This window comes from Lutra lutra, chromosome 3 (genome assembly GCF_902655055.1).
Source record: "Lutra lutra chromosome 3, mLutLut1.2, whole genome shotgun sequence".
NCBI classification, from domain to species: Eukaryota; Metazoa; Chordata; class Mammalia; order Carnivora; family Mustelidae; genus Lutra; species Lutra lutra.
Window position 1 is genome coordinate 10070193 of NC_062280.1, and position 20476 is coordinate 10090668.

The window sequence follows — 20476 nt, forward strand, 5'->3', positions numbered from 1 at the left end:
AGTTGAGGTGGCTTAAACAAATAGGCATTCAGTATTTTCTTCTCTCAGGAAGCCTGGAGGTAGGCAGTTACTGCTGCTGGTTCTGCTTTTCAACAATCCACTCTTTCTGACTCTTTACTCTGCTGTTCTTGTTTTCATAGACTTTTGTTCTCATGCTTTCTTTATAGTTGCAAGATGTTTGTTCTAGCTTTGGGCAGAAAGGGGTTGGAGTGTGTGTGCAGTTGGTGTGGGTGATGGTGGGGTGGATGCTAGCTTCATATATTCCTCTTTTCAGGAAAATGAAAACTTGCCCAGAAATTCTACCAGTTGACTTCTATTTAAGTTGACCAGAGAATTGTGCCATGACCCTGAGTCCCCTATCAGGGGATAGGACCCGGAGTCCCCTAAAAGTCAGTGTTTAGCTTTGCCAGTTTTAAGAATAGAGACAGACAAAGGAGAAAGGTTGTTGGCAATGGGTGTTGAATGAGTCAGCTTACAGTGTCCGTTACAGTCTTAACAGTAATTCCATTTGGAGCAAAGAAGATTGAGTGAACATCTCTATACATTCCTGCCACTGCATGAATTTTGTGATGTTTACTTCCTGGTGCCAGGCAGCTTTTTCCTGATTACCTCCTGAGAAAGTCAAATTTTTTAAAAAATTTATTTTTAAAAAAGATTTTATTTATTTGTTGGAGAGAGAGCCCACACAAGCAGGGGGAGTGGGAGAGGGAGAAGCAGGCTTCCTGCTGAGCAAGGAGTCCAATGCAGGACTCGATCCCAGAATCCTGGGATCATGACGGGACCTGAAGGCAGGTGCTTAACCGACTAAGCCACTCAGGCTTCCCAAGAAAGTCAAATTTAAATAACATCCGTTTCTTTTCTTTTCTTTTCTTTCTTTTTTTTTTTTTTTTTTTTAGTGTAATTACATTGGGTGGGGCTGTGGGTGAGACTTGTGTTGTTTTTTTCTGCCCTGTGGTTCTTTCCTAGCTTATGTATTTCATGAGATTCCTTGTGAGGTAGTTACCCATCTACTTTATCATCCTTTGTCAACATTTGCTTTCTACATGCTTGTAAATTAATGAAGAATAGGAATTAAAATGTTTTTGTCGTCTCCAAGAACGGTTATGTAGGATCAGCAGGACTCGGACTGTGTTGTTTGCCCAGGAAGGTTTTTATGAAGAAGCACAGGCCTGTTGATGAAGCTCCCTTCCACTGTAGCAAAGTGATAGTGGGTTTGCTTTTCCCAGGTTCATGGAGTAGAAGGAGAAGGATTGGAGTCAGAAGGACTAGCGCTATAATCCCAGTCGCCTCTAAAACCACAGCATCCTCAATTTCAAGTGAGGGTGACGCTGTTCATGCAAAGCTCTGAGGACTCGTGCATGATACATGTGACCAGCAGCACCACAGCCCTGGGTTAGAGCAGGAGTTTGTGGCGTTTCAGGTTCTCTTTCTCTTTCTAGTTCCTATGTTGCCTACAACATCCTGCATACAACATGCTGCAGTTTGGGGAGCCCGGGGGGCTCAGTTGGCTCAGCATCTGACTCTCGATTTTCGCTGAGGTCATGATCTCAGGGTTGTGAGATGGAGCCCTGATGGGCATGGAGCCTGCTTAAGAGTATCTCTCTCTGGGGCCCCTGGGGGGCTCAGTTGAGTAAGCGACTGCCTATGGCTCAGGTCCTGATCCTGGAGTCTGCTTCTAAGCAGGGAGTCTGCTTCTCCCTCTGACCCTCCACTCCTTGTGTTTTCTCTCTCTCTCTCAAATAAATAAATAAAATCTTAAAAGAAAAAAGAGTCTCTCCCTTTGCCTCTCCCCCCACAACTCTCTCTCTAAAAAATAAAGCAATAAATAAATAAATAAATAAATAAACAAACAAACCTTGGAAGCAGTTTATCTATTTCCCTTGATAAAAAGGTTTAGTGTTTGTTTCTTACAGAAAGGGGAAGTAATTTAGAAATTTTGGCCTGGTGGACTTCCCTTCTGAGTCAATATGCAGCAATCCTGTCTAATGAAAGAAAGACAAGTACCCAATTAAATTATCACGAAGTTATCACATTGGAGAAAGGATACTTTAGCCAGGATACAAGTGTGCCCTCCAAATGGAATCCATGCTTAAAGAAAACCCTTCTTTCCCTTCATCCTACCCTGTAAGCTATCTTGAGTCAGAGAAAGTACAAAGTGCCATTCTAAGAGCCTTTTGAAAGGAGACTGCTAATTTGGGTGTGTGACTGAAGGATTTTATCCCCATTTTTTTATAGGTTTTATAATTGTTTTTATGTTTTTTATTTTTTATTTTCTAATTTTGTTTTTAAACCCAGCCACCCTATCCCTACTCCCTCACTCCCCAGCAACCCTCAGTTTGTTTCTTGAGATTAAGAGTCTCTTATGGTTTGTTTCCTCCTGATCCTGTCTTGGTCCATTTTTCCCTCCCTACCCTTGGCCTTGCCTTTCAAATTCCTCATATCAGAGAGATCATATGATAATTGTCTTTCTCTGATTGACTTATTTTGCTTAGCATAATACCCTCTAGTTCCATCCATGTCATTGCAAATGGCAAGATTTTGTTACTTTTGATGGCTGCCTAGTAGTCCATTGTATATATATAACACATCTTCTTTAGTCATTCATCTGTTGATGGACATCTAGGCTCTTTCCATAGTTTGGCTATTGTGGACATTGCTGCTATGAACATTTGGGTGCATGTGCCCCTTCGGATCACTACATTTATATGTTTAGGGTAAATACCCAGTAGTGCAATTGCTGGGTCATAGATTACCTCTATTTTCAACTTTTTGAGGAAACTTCATACTGTTTTCCAGAGTGGCTGCATCAGCTAGCATTCCCACCAACAGTGGGAATGCACTTTCTCCCCTTTCTCCACATCTTTGTCAACATCTGTCGTTTCCTGACTTGTTAAGTTTAGCCATTCTGACTGGTATGAAGTGGTATCTCACTGTGGTTTTGATTTCTATTTCCCTGATGCCGAGTGACGTGGAGCACTTTTTCATGTGTCTGTTGGCCATTTGGATGTCTTCTTTAAAGAAATGTCTCTTCATGTCTTCTTCCCATTTCTTGATTTCATTATTATTATTTCTTGATTTTCTTGATTGCATTATTTGTTCTTTGGGTGTTGAGTTTGCTAAGCTCTTTATAGATTTTGGATACTAGTTCTTTATCTGATATGTCATTTGCAAATATCTTCTCCCATTCTGTCAGTTGTCTTTTGGTTTGAAAAAGCTTTTTTTCTTGATGAAGTCCCAAGAGTTCATTTTTGCCCTTGCTTCCCTTGCCTTTGGTGATGTTTCTAGGAAGAAGTTGCTGTAGCTGAGATCAAAGGGGTTGCTGCCTGTGTTTTCCTCAAGCATTTTGATGGATTCCTGTCTCATGTTGAGGTCTTTGACCCATTTTGAGTCTATTTTTGTGTGTAGTGTAAGGAAATGGTCCAGTTTCATTCTTATGCATGTGGCTGTCCAATTTTCCCAACACCACTTGTTGAAGAGACTGTCTTTTTTCCATTGGACATTCTTTCCTGCTTTGTGGAAGATTAGTTGACCATAGAGTTGAGGGTCTATTTCTGGGCTCTCTATTCTGTTCCATTGATCTATGTGTCTGTTTTTGTGCCAGTACCATACTGTCTTGATGATGACAGCTTTGTAATAGAGCTTGAAGTCTGGGATTGTGATGCCACCAACTTTGGCTTTCTTTTTCAACATTCCTCTGGCTATTCGGGGTCTTTTCTGGTTCCGTATAAATTTTAGGATTATTTATTCCATTTCTGTGAAAAAAATGGATGGCATTTTGATAGGGATTGCATTAAATGTGTAAATCTACACATTTATGCTTTAGGTAGCATATGTCTATGCTTTAGGTAGCATAGACATTTTCACAATATTTGTTCTTTCAATCCAGGAGCATGGAACGTTTTTCCATTTCTTTATGTATTCCTCACTTCCTTTCATGAGTACTTTATAGTTTTCTGAGTACAGATTCTTTGCCTCTTTGGTTAGGTTTATTCCTAGGTATCTTACGGTTTTGGGTACAATTGTAAATGCCATCGACTCCTTAATTTCTCTTTCTTCTGTCTTGCTGTTGATGTATAGAAATGCAACAGATTTCTGTGCATTGATTTTATGTTCTGCCACTATACTGAATTCCGGTATGAGTTCTAGCAGTTTTGGAGTGGCGTCCTTTGGTTTTGCCACATAAAGTATCCTATCATCTGCAAAGAGTGAGAGTTTGACTTCTTCTTTGCTGATTCAGATGCCTTTTATTTCTATATGTTGTCTGATTGCTGAGGCTAGGACTTCTAGTACTATGTTGAATAGCAGCAGTGATAGTGGACAGCCATGCCATGTTCCTGACCTTCAGGGAGAACCTCTCAGTTTTTCCCCATTGGGAATGATATTTCCTATGGGTTTTTCATAGATGGTTTGAAGATATTGAGGTATGTACCCACTATCCCTACACTGGGAAGAGTTTTGATCAAGAAAGGATGCTCTACTTTGTCAAATGCTTTTTGTGCATCTACTGAGAGTATCATATGGTTCTTGTTCTTTCTGTTATTAACGAATTGTATCACATTGATTGATTTGTGGGTGTTGAACCAACCTTGCAGCCCAGGAATAAATCCCACTTGGTTGTGGTGAATCATCCTTTTAATGTATTGTTGGATCCTATTGGTTAGTATTTTGGTGAGGATTTTTGCAGCCGTGTCCATCAAGGATATTGGTCTCTAGTTCTTTTAATGGGGTCTTTGTCTGGTTTTGGGATCAAGGTAATGCTAGCTTCATAAAATGAGTTTGGAAGTTTTCCTTCCATTCCTATTTTTTGGAACAGTTTCAGGAGAATAGGTATTAATTCTTCTGTAAATGTTTGGTAGACTTCTCCTGGGAAGGCATCTGGCCCTGGGCTCTTGTTTGTTGGGAGATTTTTAATGACTGCTTCAATCTCCTTACTGGTTATGGGTCTGTTTAGGTTTTCTGTTTCTTCCTGCTTCAGTTGTGGTAGTTTATATGTCTCTAGGAATGCATCCATTTCTTCCAGATTGTCAAATTTGCTGGTGTATAGTTGCTCATAATATGTTCTTATAATTGTTTGTATTTCTTTGGTGTTGGTTGTGATCTTACATCTTTCATTCATGATTGTATTAATTTGCATCCTTTCTCTATTCTTTTGGCTAAGTCTGGCCAGGGGTTTATCAATCTTATTAATTCTTTCAAAGAACCAGCTCTTAGTTTCATTGATTTATTCTACTATTCTTTTGGTTTCTATTTCATTGATTTCTGTTCTGATTGTTATTATTCTCTTCTCCTGCTGGGTTTAGGCTTTCTTTACGGTTCTCTCTCCAGCTCCTTTAGGGATAGGGTTAGGTTGTATACTTGAGACCTTTCTTGCTTCTTGAGAAAGGCTTGTGTAACTATATACTTTCCTCTCAGGACTGCCTTTGCTGTATATACCAAAGATTTTGAACACTTATGCTTTCATTTTCATTTGTTTCCATGAATTTTGTTTAAATTCTTCTTTAATTTCCTGGTTGACCTGTTCATTCTTTAGTAGGATGTTCTTGAGCCTCCATGTATTTGAGTTCTTTCCAACTTTCCTCTTGTGATTGAGTTCTAGTTTCAAAGCATTGTTGTCTGAAAATATGCAGGAAATAATCCCAGTCTTTTGGTACTGGTTGAGACCTGATTTGTGACCTAGGATGTGATCTATTCTGGAGAATGTTCTATGTGCACTAGAGAAGAATGTGTATTCTGTTGCTTTGGGATGGAATGTTCTGAATAGATTTGTGAAGTCCATCTGGTCCAGTGTGTCATTTAAAGCCTTTGTTTCCTTGTTGATCTTTTGCTTAGATGATCTGTCCATTTCAGTGAGAGGGGTGTAAAGTCCCCTACTATTATTGTATTATTGTTGATGTGTTTCTTTGATTCTGTTATTAACTGGTTTATATAATTGGCTGTTCCCATGTTAGGGGCATAGATATTTAAAATTGTTAGGTTTTCTTGTTGGACAGACCTTTTAAGTATGATATAGTGTCCTTCCTCATCTCTTATTATAGTTTTTGGCTTAAAATCTAATTTGTCTGATATAAGGATTGCCACCCCAGCTTTTTTTTTGATGTCCGTTAGCATGGCAAATTGTTTTGCACCCCCTCACTTTAAATTTGGAGGTATCTTTGGATCTAAAATAAGTTTCTTGTAGACTGCATTTTGATGGGTCTTGTTTTTTTTTTTTTTTTCCAATCCATTCAGATATCCTGTGTCTTTTTATTGGGGCATTTAGCCCATTTGTATTCAGGGTAACTATTGAAAAATATAAATTTAGTGCCATTTTTTGCCTGTAAAGTGACTGTTACTGTATATTTTCTCTGTTCCTTTCTGGTCTGGTACTTTTAGGCTCTCTCTTTGCTTAGAGGACCCCTTTCAATATTTCCTGTAGGGCTGGTTTGGTGTTTGCAGATTCTTTTAGTTTTTGTTTGTCCTGGAAGCTTTTTATCTCTCCTTCTATTTTCAATGACAGCCTAGCTGGATATAGTATTCTTGGCTGCATATTTTTCTCATTTAGTTCTCTGAATATATCATGCCAGCCCTTTCTGGCCTGCCAGCTTCCTGTGGATAGGTCTGTTGCCAATTTAATATTCCTACTCTTGTATGTTCCAGAGCTCTTGTCCTGAGTTGTTTTCAGGATTTTCTCTTTGTTACTGAGATTTTAAGTTTTACTATTAGATAGCGGTTTGTGGACCTATTTTCATTGATTTTAAGGGGGGTTCTTTGTGCCTCCTGGATTTTGATGCTTGTTCCCTTTACTAAATTAGGGAAATTCTCTGCTTTAACTTGCTTCAGTATACCTTCTGCCCCCCTCTCTCTTTCTTCTGCTTCTGGAATCCCAGTTATTCTAATATTGTTTCATCTTATGGTATCACTCTTCTCTTGAATTCTCCCCTCATGGACCAGTAGGTGTTTGTCTCTCTTTTGCTCAGATTCTTTATTCTCCATCATTTGGTCTTCTGTATCACTAATTCTCTCTTCTGCCTTGTTTATCCCAGCAGTAAGAACCTCCATTTTTTATAGCAACTCATTAATAGTTTTTTTTTTTTAATTGCAACTTGGTTAGATTTTTGTTCTTTTTTTTTCTCCAGAAAGGGATTTTATTTCTCTGGAAAGGGATTCTCAAATATCTCCCATGCTTTTTTTGAGCCTAGGTAGCACCTTGATAATCTTCATTCTGAACTCCAGTTCTGACATATTACTGATGTCTGTATTGATTAGGTCCCTAGCTATTGGTACTACCTTTTGTTCTTTTTTTGGTGGTGAGTTTTTCTGCCTTGTCATTTTATCCAGGTAAGAACAGATGAATGAGAGAACAAAATACTAAAAGAGTATCAACAATCCCAGAAAAATATACACTTACCAAATCAAAAGAGATCTGAAACTGGGGGGGAGAAGTGAGGGGAAAACAATGAGAAAAAAAAAAAATTAGACTGGTGAATAGAACAGAGCCACATACTTGATTTTGGGTGTATTTTGGTCTGTTAGAAGAAACTACCTCCCAAAATATGAAAGAAAGAAAAACTTATATATATATATAAATATAATATATAAATAAAATATAATATAAAAATTATATATATATAAGTTTTATATATATAAGTTATATATATATGTTTTATATATATATAAGTTTATATATATAGATATATAAATAAGGGTAAACATGATGAAGGGATGGAATATGAGTGTAAAGATGAAAAGTAAAAAAATATTCTAAAAAAGGAATTGATAAGATGTTGTTTGAACAAAGTAAAAAGAGGAAAGAATATGATCAGGCTTGAGACTAGAACAATGTTATGTGCTAGATTTAGGGTATATTTTGATCTATTAGAAAAATTGTATCCCAAAATTTTAAAGAAAAAGCCCCCTGTATGTATATAATAAATAAAGTTAAAAACAATGAAGGGATAAAATATGATTATAACAATGAAAATTAAAAAAGATTTTTTAAAAGTTGTTGATAAGATAAAATAGTTAAAAACATTAAAATAGGAAAGAGGGAGAATTAAAAAAATAGAATAAGAAAAAAATAAAATTAAAAAAACTTAACTTTGAAAGACTAAAGGATCATGGGGGAAAAAAAAGCCATGAATTCTATATGTTGCTTTCCCCTATCTCTGGATTTCCATTGCTCTCACTGATGGGTGAACTTGGTCTTGGCTGGATGTTCTTGTTGATCTTCTGGGGGAGGGGCCTGTTGCAGTGATTCTCAAATGTCTTTGCCTGAGGCAGAATTGCACTGCCCTTGCCAGGGACCAGGTTATGTAATCTGGTTGGGTTCACTCTTGGGAGCTTTTGCTACCTGAATGCTTTCTGTGGAGTTTTGGATGATGGGAGTGAAGATGGCGGCCTTCTAATCTCTGGCCCCGTAGGAGCGGAGAGCTGGGGGCCCCACTCCTTAGTGCACCCTCAGAGAAAGGCAGTCAATCCCTTTTCTCTCCCTGGTCTCTGGCCACACTCTGAGCTCACCCAGCCTGTGATCAAGCATTTCTATGTCTGGCACACAGCCCACTTTGGAGTTTCCAAGTCAATCAGATTCCTGCCACACACTCTCACGCCACTCCCCCTGGTGGAGAAAGGAGGGGGTCTCCATAGGTCTGACACTTGTAAGGTCCCTGCTCAAAAAGCAGTGGTCAGACTGTGCCCTGAATCATGGTTTAAGATAATCCCAAACTGAGGGCCGACTGAGGGCCCACTGCTTGGCTCCATCTTTGTAGCTGACTTTCGTGCTCCGATTCCTGGGAGCTCTGCCTGGTCTTTTTGTGTCCCCGCACGCACCCCTGGTCTTTTTATGTTCCTGTAGGTCCTGAGACTACACTGTCCCGGCAAGGGCTCCACCCCCCACTTAGCCTCTGGAGTGATGTCCCTCAGTGGAGCAGACTTCTAAAATTTCAGATTTTGTGCTCTGCTGTGCTCTCACTTACCAGGAGCTGGCACCTCCCCCCACCCGTGGTCTATCTTCCCGTTGCCTTGGATTCACGTCTCCGCACATCCTCTCTTCCTGAAAATGGTGGATTTTCTGTTCCTAGAATTGCTGCTCTTCTTTTCTTCTATTTCCTGTTGAGTTTGTAGGTGTTTAGAATGATTTAATAACTATCTATCTAGCTGAACTCTGGGACCTGATGATATCTCAGTCTCTTACTCCTTGGCCATCTTACTCCTTCTCTTAACCTAATTCTTAATTAAGTCAATGGGGGTTACTTTCTGAGACAGTGATTATGTGATATTTATAAAGGAAGTTATAAAATGTAATTAAAATGTAATTAAATACTCTTAGCACTTTGGTTTGCTAGTTCCAATGAGCATTTTGGCAAATTTCATTATATTTGAGCAGTGTACTTTGCAAACATTTTTTTTTTACACAACTTTCGTAAATAGCCAATAAACACTTCAGTAATAAGTTGGTTTGCACCATAGAAAGGTCATTTGTATTTAATAGAATCAAAGTGTGAGACTTTGTGGTTTAGTGTCATAGAATGATCATGAGAACGACATGCGAAATATGGACAGTGAGTGAGAAGGCATAAGGAAAAATGAAACACGTCACTGAGCCATAAGGTGTGGTAGCTGAAAGCTTGTTGAAAGCCTGTGATTCCTATTGACTTGGTCATCTTTTGGTGATAATGCTACAAATAACAAGGTTTATTTTTTTCAGCAATTGCTGTTTTTTTTTTTTAAGGATTATATATCACTTGTTTTACAGGCCAAGATGCATTTTTGAAATAGCTAGTTGAGATTAGCTAAATTTGATGAACAGAAGAAATCAAAATAGGTCTCAAAAAAATTGAACCTATGACTTTGATCTAGTTATCTAGGCTTTCACTGAATGAAGTGAGGCAGATTATAAACTACATGGTTTAGTGGAGGCATTTTCTCACACTCTGAATTTTAAATTATTGGAAGATATTATTTTATCTGGTGTTCAAATACATATTAAAGGTAACCCAAGTGTAATATATACTTTAAAACTCCTAAACTCCTAATCCTGTTAAAAAAACCCCTTTTTTATGGACAATGTTAGATATATGCATAAATAAATAGAATAGTATAAATAAAACTTAGAGAACCATGTAGTGGACACCGTGCATCCATCCCCCAGGTTCAACAATTTACAGCCAACTCATGACCTACTTTGTTTCATTGACTCCTCTTTCCAATCCTCCGTTTTCCCAATCCAGATTATTTTGAAGCAAATTGTATCATTTCATCCATAAATATTTCAGTATGTGGCTCTGACAAATAGACTATTCCTAATATTAAACACTTTAAAATGGCTTTTTCATATGGTCGAAGTGTAAAACATGAGAATGACACTTGACATCAAGGCTATTAAATTTCACATCCACATGGTTTTCACACATCTATGTCCAATCTTATTTTCTGCAAACTACCACTTTTGCTGCTTGATGTTTGGTGGTCTTTGGGTAGCTATCATTTAGTTAAAATGTTAAAACAGCTTTCAGTTTTTTCCCTTTCACTGGATGCCTTTTTTCCAGATGGAAATTTTTGTTTCTGCTGAGTAGTTGATCTTGTTTTATATGGAAATATTATCTCTGAGAATGGTTCCACATGACCTCTGATTACTCTCCAACAGTCCTCTTCTGTCTTGAAACCACCTCCTGGATTTGAGAACAGATGGAAAGGAGATAAAAACCCTTAAATTTAAGGTTTGGGATTTTAAGTAGACATGCTATTTTCATTTGGAAAACTGTATATTGCTTTCAGAATTTTCTGATCAAACTACAAGAATAGTTGGACATTTTTATAATAACTCTTTTGGGGACAGGATTATGACCCTCTTTTTTGGGGGAAGGTTAATTCTGTTATGTGCAGTATGTAGTTGTGTTGGATTAGAGGATTTGATTTGACATGGATGTATTTGCAGATTTTATGTAAGGACACACATTATAATGAAGTTTTACTTTTGTAGAGAAGAATGGAGGCACTATTGTGTGTTTGTGTTTCAGATTGTGGGTCTGGTGTCAAATTGCTCAGAGTTTGAGTATCTGTTTCACCAATTAATAGCCATGTGTACTTGCCTCAGCCACATGACTTCTCAAAGCCTCAGTTTCCTATCTGTAATATCAAGATAATAAAAATACTTACCTACTGTATACTTTTTGTGTATGGGTTGAATAAGATAAAAATAAACTAAAAATATAATTAATTTGGCTTAAATTCAATAGAGATATTTATTTGTTACTGAACATTTTTGTCATGCCATAATTATTTGTTGAAAGACATAAAACATAAAGACATAAAGCATAAGGATTATTGGTTTCTAGATGTCAGGTGAATTGGCATTATAAGTTTAAAAGTGGTAAGAGGCAGGAGTTCCTGGGTGGCTCTGTTGGTTGAGCATCAGATTCTTGGTTTTGGCTCAGGTCATGACCTCAGGGTCCTGGGATTGAGCTGTGTGGCAGGCTCCAGATTGGCTCAGCTTGGTGTCTGCTTGGGATTCTCTTCTCTCTCTCTCCTTCTCCCACTGCCTTCCCCCTCCCCCTGCTCACTCTCTCTAAATAAATAAAATCTTTTAAAAAAAAGTAGTAAGAGGCAAATAAGTTATTCTGAGGTCTGTTAGCTACTGAATATTTTATATGAGAAGTTCTGTATACTTCACATCTGTGATCTCTTCAGCTCTGGTACTGCATATACAATGTTGACTTCAGGAACAGGTCATGGGAGCTGAAGCTGATCTTTGTCATCTTAGAAGTGGCCCTAGTTTGCCTTAAATCTCATTTAAATTCATTTGAGAAGCACTTAAACATGTTTATATTTTCGGTTTGTGCCATGTGTTTTAGTAATGAGTTCAACAGGTTTACCATCTGTGTGCAGAATGACCAGGCTTTTCAGCTGAAAAGGTTTCTGTTCTCTTTGAGGAGGTACAGCTTAGCTGCAGTGTTCTCGAATTTGCTCTCTTGGGAATAGGGCTTGATATCCTACTCTGAACCCTAAGCCTTTGATTATGTAGAATTTCAGTCCTTGGCTGGCTTGTGGTTCCTTGGGACCTTTAGCCTTAGCTTTGCCATGGGCTAGCTTACCATGCCCAAGGGTTTCAATAGGCCAGAGAACTGAGGAACACACGGGAACAGGGAAGCAACACTGAAACAGAAATTGGAGAGATACCTACCTGCTTCATGGAGTTGCCAGATCCGATTCCTGGGTCCTTGTGTACTTATAGTTCGTCACTCTCTAAGTATACTTTGTTTTATTTTTGTCAGGTTGGCATTTCACACCCCAGAGATGCTTACTGTGTCATTTGCAAAATTTGAAACATCAGATTACTCAGTCTCTTCTAGTCCATTTATAAAATGTACAGCGAGGCTGGTCTTGGCATCACTCCGAGAACCCTCGTATTTTTCCTTCTTCCATCTGAGAAGTACCTGTTCATCCCGAACATTGTGTATAGAACATTTTCCATATATCTATAATGTATTAAAATAAGATTTGTGTGTGTGTGTTTCCTTGTGCTTTGATTCCAACATCCTGGATTTAAGTCTGAGCTCTGGCACTTAAAATTGGTCACATTTACCTCTCTCAGCTTGTGTTTCCTCAACCATAACATAAAAATAACAATAGTTACTACTTCATGTGATTGTACATATCACACACTGCACTGCGAAGCGTTCAGCACAGCGCCTGACATCCCTTATGGACTCAAAAAATATTACAAGTTTTGTTATAGTCATCACCACACCAACATAGCCTCTTTTTGACCAGAATAACACAGCACGTTTCTTTCTCCTTTTTGTTATATTCCTATTTGCTCTTCAGTATTTATTGAGTGTCTAGTGGACAGCTCAGGGACTGTTTTCTCAGCACTGAGAATAATATTGAACAAAACAGAGTCTCCACTGAAGTCAAGCTTTTGCTTCCACTACTTTGGTAAAATTGCATCAACTAACATCTCTAGTGAGCTCCCCCCCGCCCCCCAATCTGTATGATTCTTTCATCCTGCTTTTATTTTATGTGTTCTAATATTTGAAGCCAATAATTATTCCCTTCTTTAAATTCTCTCTTCCCTGAATGCTTTAATCTTTTTACTTAATCTTTTTATTCTCTTTCTAACTTTCTGACTCTTCTCTTTGACCCTAGATCTAATTTCTTCACCTGCTTTTTAAATTATTCCCTAGGTTTCTGTTCCTGATTTATTTTCTTCTCCCTTTCTCTTCTCAGAGATTATAAGCTGATATGCTGTTCACAAATCTGGTATGCTTTTGTGCTTTCTTGGCTTGAACAGAATTTCAAAAAAATTTTTTTAATGAGTTCTTAACTTACACAAATTGAGAGATTTCATATAACAATTTGAATTTTGAAAAATTTAAATTTACTTGCTTTTAAAGAAAGCACTTCATTTCCCCCTCAATAGCTCCTACTACTATTTACATGTTATGAGACAAAAGTATTTTTCCTTACACCTGATGTTCTATAGGCATCAGACTCAATCTGTTCAAATTTGAACTCATTATATATTTTATTTTGTCTTTTCTAGTCTGGTTGATAGAGTGCTATTTACTGAGGCATTCAAGCCAGGACCTGATGAGTGAGAAGTTTGTGATAGGACCCACCTTACTGAACTTGGATGACCTTCCCACTACCCCTTGCTGTCCATGGCTCCCAGGATTTTCTCATTACCTCTATCCCCTATCCTGTATCATGGGATTCACCCCGGTAGACAGATCTCTAGTTCCCTGACATGCTTCTTATTTTAAATATAATGTATGTGGTTTGTTTATCACATTATTAGTAATTCTAACCTGAATTTGATTCCTTTAAGAATCATTTATTATCGCAACAAAATTTACTGAGTGCCTAATAAACAAGTCAGGTACTTTTTCTAGCATGAGGGGTAGACTGTTGAGCAAAATAGATCCTCTGCTTTCATGGCACTTACATTCTCATGGAGGAGAAAGACAATACATAAGTGAGTATAATGTGAATAGTGATAAGTATAAGTAAGAATTCGTAGACACCTGTCTAATAATTTATGTACTTTTAGGTTGTCATTTTATTTACTTAGACAGACTAAGGCCAAGAATAAGAATAAGATTTTGGAAGAACTGAATTACTCTCTCACAAAGTCATATGTCACATATAGGATACTCTAAATCCAGGATCTGGTTCTGTCCTTCTGGAACTATCGGAATGACTGCTAGAACTCAGCAACTATTAATTTAAGAGCATAGTGTAGTTTAGATTATTTTTCATGTTATATGACCATTTCTACTGGGAAAGTCATCTAAAAAATAGTAGAAAGCTTATGAGCTTTAATTAAATGAAATCTTCAGCCGATATAATCAGATGAGCTATAGAGTTTCCTGGTTATCTGTTGATATTCCTTGACAGACCAAGCAAGCTTCTGCCTCAGGGTCATGGCACTTACGTACTTTCTCGCAGGAATGTTCTAGGTTTCTGTAAGCTTTGCTTCCTCACTTTACTTTTCATCAGGCTCCCTAAAACAGCATTTTCTAGTTTTTTACCCTGCTTCATTTTTCTTTATAGCACCAAGCAGCTCCCAATACACATATGTCTGTTATCTGTGTCCCCCACTAAAATGTAATTGTGTTTTGAACATTGCTATATTCCTAGTGCCTAGAGTAGTGAATGGTATATAGTAAGTGGTCAATAAATATGCACTTTGTGAATAAAATCAATGCTAAGGAGTTTTCTGACTTTGCAGAGGAAATGTTTTAGGATGTATTAAATATGAAAGATCGAATTCTAAGTTTAAGAGAAATGGAGCTAAATATCATGATTGCTTTCATAAGGGGAGTAAGGCAAATACTGATTAACATGAAATGGAATGGACCGTTGGAGGAAATAAAGTAAATCTTATTTGGGGAAATTAAGAAAAAATGAGAAAAAGGAATGTGTCAGGCAATTTAGTGTTATTCATTTGAATACGTTGTCCAAGAGTACAAATATTCAGAAACATTTTAGTGGCGAAGGTGCTATGATTCTCCTGAGTATGTGAAAGAACAAACAGTCCTTGGATCTTGGGATCATTGTCTAACTTAGCCCTGATACGAAATCTCTGAAGAATCTGAGGAAGATAAATTGAGCTGCTGGTGTCTCATTTCAGTTTTTATTACTACCTTTTAGTCTCCTGTACTCTTATTGGTAAGTTTTTATTTCTCACCCAACTAATATGTATTGGTTGCTTACAAAGTGAAAACATTGCTATAGATAACCTTTTTCAAAACAAGAAAAATGCTTAATTTCCAACAACCAGTAAAACCTAAGGGCTGAAGGATGCTTTGGAAGGAGCAAGAAGAGAAAGGTGATTGAAGAGGATATCCTGTCCCTACACTTAAAGTTTCCACATCTACAGTGATTTTTCTCCAAAGATTATAAACATTCTTTTTTAGCCCTCCATTACCAACCTCTCTTTTATTCTACTTTATTGGCTGCAATTTTGAAAAAAATTCTCTAAACTAGAGAAATAGAAAACTGGGTTAGGTGTACAGGCATACAGATGTGATGTCTTTGGGCATTAAATCTGACCGACAGGGAATTTATCCAATAAAGGTACATGTTTCTAAAGTGTATGCCTTCCATGGTAGGGAATGCAGACCAGTAGTAATTAAGCTTTTACTAATCAGAATCTAGAAACCATACGTGAGGAAACTTTCAATCTATATAACTCATCATTACTCAGTCAATACAGGTCGAATGCTCATTACATGTTAGACGTTAATAAGGTATACAAAGTTGAGTAAGAAATAAGTTTATAATGTGGCAGAAAGGATAAAGCAAATATACAAATCATTTATACTAAAATAAATGAATAAAATAGAAGTTGATGAGGTGCATAAGACAAAGGGATTTCTCCTAGTCAAGATTTAGAAAACACAAGAGGCAGGAAGTGATTTGTGCTGGATCTTGAGTAAGATTTTCTGATGAATAGATTGGCAATCCATAAGAGCAGAGGCATGCAAGTGGAAAATTATGGGTCACATTAGGCAATAGCAATGTTCCAGAAGAGGCAGAAGAGGATGCAGTCAAGAACCAGGGTGGACAATTTATCTGGGATAAGAAAGAAGGATTCTTCCAATTTAGAGACAGAAGCAAAGACCTACTGGGTGAATCTTAAGAGCAATTTGAGGTAGAGGAGATCTTTTTCGTAGCTTCGACCTCATCAGATTAGGAGGCAAGGTAATCTTTTGAGAAGAAGAGGGATGAAAGTTACTCACTGGGTGAATCCTAAGAGTAATTTGAGATAGAGGAGGTCTTTTCATAGCTTCGACCTCATCAGATTAGGGGGCAAGGTAATCTTTTGAGAAGGAGAGGGATGAAAATGATCTTCAGATCCATTTATTCTAAGAACTTTACTTCAGAGACATGTCTAGAGAGGTTATGGCCTTGTCCAAGGAGACTGTTTATACAGGAAACTAGAGTCCAGGTTTTATGATTTCAACTCTAAGTGTTCTTTCTTGGTAAAGGTCAAAATCCCCCAAAGACCTATATGCTGAAAATAATTTTCTAATAAGCATTTCTCATCAAATAAGTAACTTTGATCTGAGAACGTGATAATTCAGGCTATAAAAGAAATCAGATGAACCCTTATAAATATCTCTTTTTAGAGGAAAACAAAGGAGATTTATTGCTTTCAGCTGAAAAACCACAATAGAAGCACTGTGTGCTAAATAGAGACAGCCTCTAGCTATGGTTCAGGAGACTACTGGGTTCTACTAAGTAGCCCCATTTTCTTTATCATCACACTGTTTTTGTCGACCTGGTATCTAGCTATTCTGGTACAACCAAGAAAGAGAACACAGTCTGGTTCTGTGAACCCTGAAATCAGTAGTTCCAAACGATGTCTTAGTTTTGATTACTTTCAAGGATTTTGTGTAGTTGGAAGTTAGAGAGGCAAAATGGTTTCTGGTCATTCATGCTACTTGGTAATCCAAGGATGAGCTGATAACATCAATAGTTCTTGGACTTTAGGCAGCCTGGAAAGTTTGGGGTTGGCAACTGATGGTTTCTTTTTTTTTTTTAAATAATTTTTTAAAAAAGATTTTTATTTCTTTGAGAGAGAGAGAGAGAGCGTGCACATGTGCATACGTGCACATGGGTGTGGAGTGGGGCAGAGGGAAAGGGAATCTCAAGGAGACTCTGTGCTGAGTACAGAGCCTGAGTCAGGGCTTGATCTCACAACCCTGAGATCATGACCTAAGCTGAAACCAAAAGTCAGATGCTTAACTGACTGAGCCACCTACGTGTCCCGATAGCTGTCAGTTTCAAGTATGAATGCAACATTGCATCACTGGCAACAGAGGAGGGATTAGAAGAGAAAAAGGAGTTAAGGTTATAGAAGAAGAAGTTTCAGTAGACAATATATCCCTCTTCTTTATATCTGGCAGAGTTCTGCAATGGTTTTGTAGGCTGAAGGATTATTTGCACAGATATAAAAATGAACTTATTGGGATGGAGAGCAGGATGGACTTACCACCCTTGTCATTTAAAAATAGCAAATGCCAAGCTTCCATGTGCATGCATGTGCATGCTAAGAGATTGAAAGTCTCCCTGAGATATTCCTTGGGCCAGCAAATGGGGAAACATTTGAATGAGTCCTGGGGAAGGAACCATTCTGAGTCTACTGAGCCGAGACTCTGCAAGAGTGGTGTTTTTGGTCCTGCGATTTCCCAACCAGGATTTCAGTTACGAGATTTGGTTTCAGAGACAGACCTTAGCATCCAGGGCAGGAGATTGCTAATTTTGCCATAGTGTTACTATTGACCTAGAGGAAACTACATTTTTGCATAGAATTTGCATCTAAAATCTGTTGATATGGTTCATGAGGTTTTACAGGCTGTGGGACAGTTAATCTAAACAAACCATTTACGGAAAGTACCCAAAAGAAATTTTGATTAGTGGGTTGATTAGCTAATAGCATACTAACTGATATGAGCATGTTTTGGTACCACTTTTTCTCCCATTAAGGGAGAAAAAAGACGGCCACTAAAGCCATCAGTCTTTTTTAGTTAGGAGAAGTCACAATAATTTTCTAACTCATGCTTGGGAATCTTTTCTTTAAGGACCAGATCACAAATATTTTATGATTTATAGGCCTTACGGTCTCTATTGTAAGTACTTAAAGCTAGGTTCTATTTTAATGCAAAAGCAATCACAGACAATATGCAAGCAAATTGGATTATGTTCCAATAAATCTTTATTTATCAATGTGGGTGGTGGGCCATAGTTTGGTGACTGTTGCTCTAGTCCAATGACTGTTTTTTACTAAATCCTGGAAGTTTCTGGCAAAAGGTTACACACTGGAAGAATTGGAAATTAGAAATTAGAAATCTAGACATCTTCTTTTCTTTTCTTTTTTTTTTTGACATTTTCTTTTCTACTCCATTAAAAATTAAAAAATTGGCTTTAATTTTTAAATAATTACAAAAGAATATCCATTGGCTATGTAGAAGATGCAAAGAATAACAATAAAATGAACACCTGTGTTACTGTCAAAAGCCAATTCTAAAAAAAGAAGACATTACCACTTCTTTTGAAGCTTTGTGTCTGCCCCACCCCAGCTCCTTACCTTTTTCTCTTCACCCTGGAGGTGTTTACCTGACTGAATTTGGTGTTTGTTATTCACTTATTTTTCTTCATGGTTTTACTACCCATGTATTTATATCCTTCTTGTAGTGTTTAAAAGTCATTCTTAGATGGTTTTATTTCATTTCTCTTGTGTTCTAAAGTTTAGAAAAAGATGGCCAAATTTTGCTTAGTGAATAGTTACACATTTCTGTTTTGGTTTATTCTTGGCAATATGCTGAGAAGGCCCAGGAAACCAGAGTAGAGGACCTAGATTATTTGATTTTAATTCACTTCATGGCCAAATCTTGGGTTTCTTGTGACAGAGCAGAGAACGTTACAGGCTGACAGACAAGTATAGGAGGTTAGTGGCTGTCTTCTCCCACCCCCCTTCCTCAGGAAATTGCTGTAGTAAATCAGGGCTGTTTCTAGGAATGGCAAGGTCTATTTAGTCTGACAGTGATTTTATCTTTGAACTAAATGCATACGATAGTACCATAACTTTTCCAAATTATAGGATGTGGAGAAATTTTTTATGAAAAATTTTGTTTTTGTGCATTTAATAAAAAAGGTCAGTCTCAAGTGTAATATTTGGCCAACAATCAAAAACATAACTAGTGCTATTTATGCATATTAGATATGTGAATATTTGCTACTAGAATATGATCTAGATGGATATATTTCCTTGCTTTCTAAGTACCCAAAACTTTTCCAGAACCTAATTTTTTCAGGGCATGCCTTTGATGACTCTGTATAAAAGCATTTTGTGATCTACTTATACAAATACTCCATCCATTTCCCTTTCTCTCCTTCCTTCCTTTCTTTCTTCCTTCCCTTCTTTCTTTCTTTCCTTCTCTCTCTCTCTTTTTCTTTCTTTCACATCTGTAGATAATTTAGCTGGCTTACTATAGGTTATTTTCAAGAATAGTGAAAAATTTGAGCTAATATATCTAATATAGCTATATAATATATAATATAATATATAAAATAATATATAAATATATGTACTTATATATATAAATAATATTTTAAATATTTTAAATGTTAAATAATATATAAATGTATATATAATAAATATATAAAATAATATAATATATAATATATAAAATTTATATATATAATATATAAAATTTGAGCTAATCTATCTATCTATATATCTTTGCCTGGTTCCCCCTGCAAGATGACTGGTGTGTGGGTTATATCTCTGACCATGGCATGGGATGAAAAGAGCTGGGCTTTTGCTGTGAGAGGTTAACACCATTCTCCAATGTCTCTCCCAGTTACCTCAAAATATTTTTTCAGATTGCCATACAAGTTGCTACTTCCCTGGACTATCATTTCATATTTCAATTATTTTAATGCCTTCCTGTCCGGCCTGCTTTCTTCTTTATCAGTGGTTCTCAGTTCTGGCCATATTGGAATCACCTGAAGTCTAAAAAAATACTAATGTCTTGTCCATCCCACAGTGATTTTGATTTAATTGGTCTGTGGTACCATCAGGGCAAATTAAAATCATATTACATTAAAAATAAAATCATATTACATTTTTAAAAGGTCTCTAGATGAGTCTAATGAGCAGCTAAGGATGAGAGTCACTGCTCAAGTCTAAGAGGGTTGTCTGTTTTAACCTATCATCTGATGTGAGAGATATTTGAAAGGGAGAATGGATACAACTTGGGGAATGATTAACATGTTTGGGATCAGGAAGTAGGATGTGCATAGGATGTTGTTTAGGTTTTGGGCTAGTTCAACGGATGAACGATGGTCCCATTTACTGAGATAGCAAAAATAGGCATCATGCTTAGGGGAGAAAGTGATGATTCAGTTTTGGTTTGAGAATTTGAGCAACCCAGAGGACATCCATTTGGAGATAAGAAAGAACATCTGAAATATTAAAGCTGACCAAAAT

At 37.1% G+C, this 20476-nt stretch overlaps 1 protein-coding gene across 2 annotated transcripts in view; it reads left to right on the top strand.

The window, feature by feature from the left end:
* Nucleotides 1-20476, top strand: part of PLCL1 (phospholipase C like 1 (inactive)) — a 365077-nt gene that overhangs the window by 84026 nt on the left and 260575 nt on the right. The window lies entirely within an intron of this gene.